Raw genomic sequence first — 8,465 nt, 5'->3', positions numbered from 1 at the left:
TCCAAATAAGGCAATAGTCACAGCTCCCAAATATTAGAACAGGTACATATCTTTGGGGTGGGGGCACCTTGCAACCCACCATACTTGTGCATGTAAGAGCCATGTCTTCTCATTCATCTCAGTTACCATGAGATTGTGTACAATAAGGCCTGCCTCTAATATATACTTATGAGAGGACTTCAGAAAGTTTGTGCAAATGGAACTTAAGTATGAGTTTATAATGCTGGGAAAAAAAAATGAGCTGGCCTCATGACTTGGTGGTTTAGGTGAACCAGATCTCACATGGCCAACCACAGTTCAAGTTTCAGCCCCTGTAGCTTTAGAATCATGGTGGATATGTGTTTGTACAGGCCTCAAATCCTGACAGAATAGAAAAATGGAAGAGAAGAGATTGCAGGATGATCACACCTCACTGGGAGGTAATTTCTCCCCCATTCTCTCTCTTTCTGTCTCTCTATGATAAGCACACATACCCTTGAAGGGGAAGAGAAATAGAAACTTATGCATAGCTTTTCATAATGCACATTTACTATGAACTTTTTGAAGACCTTTCCACTCCCCTATCCCCACTCACATTATCTAGGTGTTTAAAGGTAACAGTTAAAAATTGGAAACATTACCCAGGATTCCATGCTTAGCTTAACATGATGAAAGAGAATATCACAGATGTGAAGAACCAGAATATAAAGTATTTTAAGTTCCAGCATATAATAACAAAAATGTAAGGCATCTATAAATTTCTACAGCTTCTGTGACTCTCCACCAAAGGAAAAGGCAGATGCTTCAGGATGATACCCAATTGTTACAAAAAATATATTGTAATTGGTAATTAATCCATCTTCATGAAGTCACATAAGATCCAAAATATGTGATATAAGATCATTGTGACTGTTAAATTTGTACTGTATATAGGTTATTAATTTCTTTTTTAAACATAAATGTATCATGAAAGTGAAATTTATGTTCCTACTGATTTTAAAGCTATTCTGATTTCACTGTTTTATTAGTTCCTAAGTGGGTCAATAGAAAAAAAATCAGACTAGGACCAGGAGGTGGAGTGGGAGTTAAGGCAGTGGATCCCACATGGCTAACTGAGCAATCTGAGTCCTGGGCCTGGAAGCTTAAAGAAACGTGTGCATGCATACCCAAAATCCCAAGAAGAGAGTGAAGAGGTCATCTCCCATGGGAGTTGATTTCTTTCTTTTTTTTTTTTTGGAGAGGTTTTTGCTATAGGGTATGTGCGCTCGCCAGACAGACAGAGAAAGACAGAGAGATAGAAAGCGAGAAATGACCCCCAGGAGGGATGCTCACGCTGCAATCCCTTCTCCTCCATTCTCCTCTCGGGATCTTGGGCACGCACGCACAAAAAAAAAAAAAGTAAGAGACCATTACTCCTCTTAATCCAATGACTCAAATTCTCTGGTCAAGTATTTGAGGCATTATCAATCTAATGTCAACATTTCTATGATAAGAAAATAGTTTTGTAGCTAAATCTATTTTATAAGTGAAAACATCATTTATTCCAGGCAAGCTAATAAAGAGAGAAGTAATTTATATTTAACATAAATGCATTAATAAGAAGACAGGTTTGAATCCTGAGCTTATTACTTTATTAATTCTGTGGGTCAAACTGTTACTGCTGCTATAACAAAATACTATTGGGTCAGAGGGAAAGTCCTGACAAATTTTGCATAGAAAAACAGAAAACTGTCATGACTTTCCTGATGACCAAATGAAAACTGAGCAATTTATAAATGATAGAAATTTAATTCTCACAGTTCTGGAAGCTGGAATATCGAAGACCAAAGGACAGAAGATTCAGTGTCTACTAAAGGGTGCCCCTTTGCTTCTGAAATGGAGCCTTGTTGCTGCATTCTCATGGCAAAAGGGCAAACACTGTGTCCTCTGGCCTAAGGACAAGGAAGAGTAGAAGGATCGAATTCTGTCTCAAACCTATTCATGGACAATAATCCCATTCATTAGAGTAGAGATGTGTAAATATTACTTTTGGCCTTCAAAACTTTACATTTAAGATAGAGAAATAGAGGGACCAGCTGTGAGTGTAATGGCTATGTCACTGGACTCCCATGTAGTCGACCGCAGTTCAAGTCCTGGACCCGGTGGCTTGAACTTATGCCAGTTACATGTGCGTGTATGCCCAAGATCCTGAGAGAAGAATGGAAAAGAAGGGATTGCGGCTTGGCCAGCCCCCCTGGGGGGGGGGTGATTTCTCGCTTTCTGTCTCCCTCTCTCTCTGTCTCTCTGGTGAGCGCACGTGTCCTGTAGCAAAAACCTCTCCAAAAAAGAAGGAAAAAAAAAAGATAGAGGAATAGATAATGAAATAATAACTCCATATAGTATTACAAACACTGCCTGCTACATAAAAGAATGTATAATACTAAAGAGAGAAATTATTCATGTTCATGTTTGGCAGTTCTGTGGTAAAATAGATTTACTGAAACTTCTTAAGATAAAGTCTGAGATTGATGAGAATGCCATATGAGGCAGAGTGTCCATAGACCCAGGAGCAGTGTAATTGAAAGCGAAGGGCATCAATAATGGGACAATCACAAGTAAGGAAGGAGACGAGCTTGCAGCTTTGTACACCAGCATGAAGAGTCTGTATTTTCTTTAGTGACAAGAGAAATCATTGATAAATATTCTTTTATTTTTTTTTCTTTTTAAACTGTGGAAATGGAAGATCAAGTGAAGGTAAGGACATCATTTGCAAAGTATCAGGGTACATGAGAGAGAATAAAAGCCTAAACAATATATTTGGGAATGTGGATGCATAATTTGGAAGTCAAATCATTAGCACTTACTGGTTGCCTGTAAGGGAGAAAGGAGAAGCCAAAGATACCTTACATATGCAAGTCTAATGCCTCATAAAGTATTTCTACCATTCAATAATAAAATAGTAGGCAAGCCAAGTGGTGTGGTAGATAAAGCAGCTGGATCCCTCATGGCTGACTGTGCAGTTCAAGTCCTGGACCAAGCTTGGAAAACATGTACATCTGTGCCCAATATCCTGAGAGGAGAATGGAAAAGAAGGGATTAGGGTGTGGACATCCAATGTGGTTGGTGCTTGCTTGCTTTCTCTCTCTCCTTTTGTCTCTCTGGTCGAATTAAAATAAATGAATAAATAAATAAAATTAAATAAATTATTTTAAAAACTTGTGATGATAGTAAATCAGAGATATTTTAGAAAGATGGGGTAAAAGTAAAAAAAAAAAAATCTTTTGGGGAGAAAGCAATGGAATGAGGTGAGCCTATCTCTTAAAAAAAGATAGAGAACAAGAAGAAAGAAAGGAGAAAAAAAGGAAGGAAAGAAAAAAGAAAGAAAGGAAAGAGAAGGAAAACATTGAGATGAGAGTAAGTGTGGGTGTGAGTAATACACACCCACAAATAAAAATGAAAGAGTTGTCACAGGGAATACAAACAAGTATTTCCTAAATATTATTCTCCTCATTTGAATGATCTTTTTTGACCCCTTATTTGAATAAATAGTATTTATTGATATAATAGTGAGTATTAAATAAAATAAACATTAATCGTGATGCTTTTATGGCTTCTAGCTTTATTTATTTGCCAATAGGAAAAGAAAGAATAGAGAGAGACGGTAGGATGAGTGCCAGTACTGTACTGACAATTGAAAATGATAGAAATTCTGTCATAAAATGACAAAGATGTATAGCCAATTTATCGTGAGTATGCTTAATCATGGCTGGGTATATAAACACAAGAAGGCAAGAAAAAGTGAGTCAACTCTGACAGGAGAAAGAAAACAGAGACCACAAAATCAAATGGAGAACTAGTTCAGGAGCAGCAAAGTAGAAGGCAAAGGTTATACAAGAGTTGGCTCCTTAAAGGTAGTTAGATGATGTTATAGTCAACAAATAATTTTCCATTTTTTGTTTCTTATATATTTTGCTTCATTTTTTTTCTCTTGATTCCCTCCCGCTCATTCTATTTTTCACCATCCTCCCACGTTGTCTCTGTTATCTACAGTTGCTTTCCATTTTCCCCCACATTTTATTGATTCATAAAAGATCTAAATTAATCTAAATACTTGATTGAGCCAATACTCAGTGTATTCTGGATGAAAAACTCATTTCGTATGCTGCAATCATATACAGTGAATGAATGTAAAATAAATAAATTTTAAAAAGCAGGTAGTTAGATGAAGCTGAAGAAGTGAAGCTAGAGGTCTTTATGCTGATAACTGAGTAATGGGAAGGTTTAAACACATGAAAAACTCATTTCGTATGCTGCAATCATATACAGTGAATGAATGTAAAATAAATAAATTTTAAAAAGCAGGTAGTTAGATGAAGCTGAAGAAGTGAAGCTAGAGGTCTTTATGTTGATAACTATGAGTAATGGGAAGTTTTAAACACACTTTCATTCTGTTCTGCTCTGAAAACAACATGTCAGATCAAGGCTTGGATCGGAACCAAACAACTGATGCTCGGGAGAAATTCAGAGTTTTTTCTATAAAACCTATGAAATATAATTTTTTAAGTATGCCATAATTACAAGGTTTAGTTTTTTTAAAATAAATATCTGATTAATTCTGTCCTTTTGCATGGTTTTGATTTCCACTTTTTCAATTAGGATCATTTCACTATTTGCTTATTCACCAATTTATTCATCTAACAAGCTGTATGTACTGTGTGCAACATACTATACAAGAAAACCTTTCTAACACATAGAATACAGGTGCTGTTGTCATGGAGTTCATTGTATAGTTGCAGAGGTCAACACAAACTAAATGACCACAGGGATAGGATATATAATATTTCCATAAAAGCTTAAAATAAAAGAAATTGACCTGTTTGGAGAAAATATTTCTCAGCACTTGACCTAAGTTCTGTAAATAAGGAAGAAAGGCATGCATTTGTGTATGGTTGTTGAGGAGGAAGGGTTTGTGATGAGCAGTGATGTGTTCTAAAGGGATATTTTATGCCTACACATGGGAATGTAAAAGAGATACTTGAGGTACTAGTCTCAAGGAACTGAAAACGGTTCAATATTACCAGAGTGTAGGAATAGATAGGCAGGGAGGCCCAGCAGGTTTCGATGGGTCATATTAAAGATTTTCATCTCTTTTTAAAATAGCTATTGAATATGACCCAGCCCACGTAAGCAGGGTTGTCCTAACTAGGTTGCATTTTGAAATCACTCTGGCTGCAGAGTTGAGAAGAGTTTCTATAGAAGCCGGTACAAATTTTAAAACAAAATCATTTTAGTAAGGTATTGCAATACGGTAGATGAAGCTGATTTCATCAAGGGGTAGAAGAAGGATGTGTTATAGATCTATAAAATATTTAGGAAGTTCTACAGACTGACAGGACTTAGTGATGAATAACAAGGGAGTGAAGGTAAAGTTGTAGATGTCTTTTTCTGGGCACAGCGGGATCCACAGGGAACTCGGGAAGAACATTCTATTTCAGACCCAGTGATCGCTAGTCTTTGTCTTTGAAATATCACATTTGGTATTCCCTTGGGGTTTCTTGGTGGAAATGTCAAGTTTTAGCGAATGAATGTAGCCATCTAGAGACCAGTGGATGGCTCTAGGTGAAATCTCTGAGGTTTCTAATAGCTTGGAGATAAAGAGGTAATAAAACTGCCAAGATTGTGGTTAGCAAAATAGCAAGGAATCCAGAACGCTCGGCGTCATGAAAACAAACGGAAGTTTCAGGATTTCCATGAAGTTTTGTGATTTTGGGGGGGGTGGTTAGTTTATTTATTTACTCATTTTTATATTTTTTTTCCCAAAGAAAGAAATGGTCATGAAACTCTACCTTACCTGCTGGATGTCAGATGACTTAAGAAACACAAAACTCCAGAGACTATAGAGATAGAAATCATTCAATCATGTTAGCAAAGTCATTCAGTACACCAATCAAAGTGGAAAACGGTGAGTTGAAGTGAGAGTGAGAAGTGAGGAAGTAAGAAAGAAAGAATTTAAAACTCCGCAGGCAGAGAAGTTTATCTTAAGAAGAGTGTGAGGAGAGAGACTCTTCCTCTTGTAGCTATTGTAAAAGAACTGAAAACACACTTACTTTCCTGAAATAAACAGCTACTATAGTGAATAAAGCATACCATACAGGACAACAATTTTTAGTATCAGTCAGGAGACCGGCCATTGTTGTGACCCAGGGAAACATGAGATGTGCCTTCCATAGCCCTGACAGTCTGCCTACAGGTCCCTACTGAATCATGGCAGGAAGAGATATCAGAAGATATTCTTGAAATAATGGCAAAAAGAAAAGACAGAATTGAGAATTTGGCAAGGAACCGTGGCAAAATTTGTAGGACAAGCTAACAGAGAGAAAGAAGCCACACACACAAAAACAGAGCTCACGAAATCTGCACAGAGCCTTCCCTGACTCTGCTGCTGAATATTAAGCCACAAATGCATAGGTAAAAACTTCACAAGGTTAACTGAAAAAGAATTTATAGGATTTTAAGAAAAGCAATTTCCAGAGCTCATATAGGGCTTGAAGACAGTAAAGTTCTAGACAGTAAAAAAAAGAGAGAACTTTTTTAATACCCAGCAGATTTAGTGGAAACATTAGAGAGGTCATACTTTAGTAGAACTAAATAAACGGTAAAACTGTGGTTCTCAACAAGGGATGATTTTACTTTCCAAGAAGACTTTTGGTAATATTTGCAGATATTTTAGGTTGTCACATTTGGAGGGCAGTGGAAAGGGGTGCTAAAAGCATCTACTGAATAGAGACCAAGGATACTGATAAATATCCTATGACACATGGGCCCCCACAGCAGATAATTATCCGGCTAAAAATATCAAGAGTATTGGGTTAGAAAGTCCACACTAGAGAAAACACTGTATCTCTTACACATGGGCAAAGGGTGTTCTGACTCCAGTCCCAGGCCTCAAGAGCTGCTCATGCTTTGCCTTCTCAAGGGAAGTCTCCCTCCATTGCCAGGAAACAATTGCAGCTGTAGTGACACGAGTGATGTGTCCTTGAGTCTGTCCAGAATGAGCACGGGTCCCAAGTCCCATTTCTTCCGTCAGTGCTCTCTTTCAAATTTCTACCATCCATGGGTCCATAAGATTTCTCAAGGAGTTCTGGCCCTTAAGTTTAGAAGATTATTCAATAACTGCATATTATGTTGAAGCCTTGACAAGTTTATTACTCCTGATGATTGGCATAGTATTTCTTTTGCAATTTTGGGTAAAATTGGGTGACTAACATGATACACACATGCTGATTTGTTGTGACCCTCAGTCTCTAGCCTGGCAAGAGCCTACCACCAACCTTTCAACTTAAGCAGCTTGTATGGGCAGATGGCTCAGCTCCTCCAAGGATCTACCACCAGCTATATCAGCATCTGAGTTGAGGTTAGTGAGTTTGGTAGCAGGTAGCCTTTACTTCTCTCATAACCTCTGGCACCCAAGGAGTCACCCCATCTCCTCCACAGAATTATACATCACTGGAATCTTTCAGGCTACATCTTCTGAGAGTTTTCACACCACTGCTCTGTACACCAATGGGCTCATCTGATTGGTGTCCTCCCTTGCCCCCAATCCACATTGTGATGTTGTGCCTTTCTGGATTGGCCTTAAGTTGTACCAGACAAAAACCTGTCATTTCTTGATCAAATCGTGTTGCTGTTATCACTCTACCCAGAACCCCTTTGTCCAACTTCCCACCACTAACAGCAATATATGAAAGTAAAGAGTACTTTCAGCATTGAAAAAGATTATACTTTAAGAATGAAATAATTTCAGACCCAAGAGATCAAGAGAAGAAATCATTAAAAGACGTGCCACTCCACATTCATGCTATAAAATTATGAATGATAGGGGCCAGACCTCTCTAAGCACGCCAAGTGTGCATGTGTACTCCCACAATTCCTGGCTGAAGCTGGGAGTAGGTGGCAGCCTGAAGAGCCCGTTGATGATGCCTCTCCCTCACTCTCTCATGAAAGAAAGGAATAAATAAATTTAAAATTGTGAATGGTAAAATTTGCCAGAAGGTATGTGTGCTCACAAAGAAATTGAGAGAAAGAGACAGAGAAATGGAGAGAAAGAAGGCAGCTTCCAATGAGGCATGGCCATGCCACAATCTGTTCTGTGCCGGGGTCCAGCCTCGGCGTGGGTGGGTTATCTCGACGAAGGTGGCGACCGTGAACAGAAGACAGAGGCCTCGATGCCTTTTCGTGTACATCCTATGCCGGTCACCCCTCAGAGGTCGCCCTCTGAGGAGTGACAACTGCTAGGAATTATCGTGCCTTTTTATTGAAAATGTGTTACATACAAGTAAATGGGAGAGGGGCTAGTGTTTCAATTAACAGCTCATAAAGTTTTTTAACACTAAAGAACATAGATTCTATTCAGGGTTGGATTAAGGGTGGGTCTAGTGCAATTCAGGGTTTGATTAAGGGTGGGTCTAGTGCAGTTCCTATTCAGGGTTGGATTAAGGGCGGGTCTA

This window comes from Tupaia chinensis, unplaced genomic scaffold (assembly GCF_000334495.1).
Source record: "Tupaia chinensis unplaced genomic scaffold, TupChi_1.0 Scaffold150006_1, whole genome shotgun sequence".
NCBI lineage: Eukaryota > Metazoa > Chordata > Mammalia > Scandentia > Tupaiidae > Tupaia > Tupaia belangeri.
The sequence above is the reverse complement of the archived record's forward strand: the minus strand, read 5'-3'. Positions refer to the sequence as shown.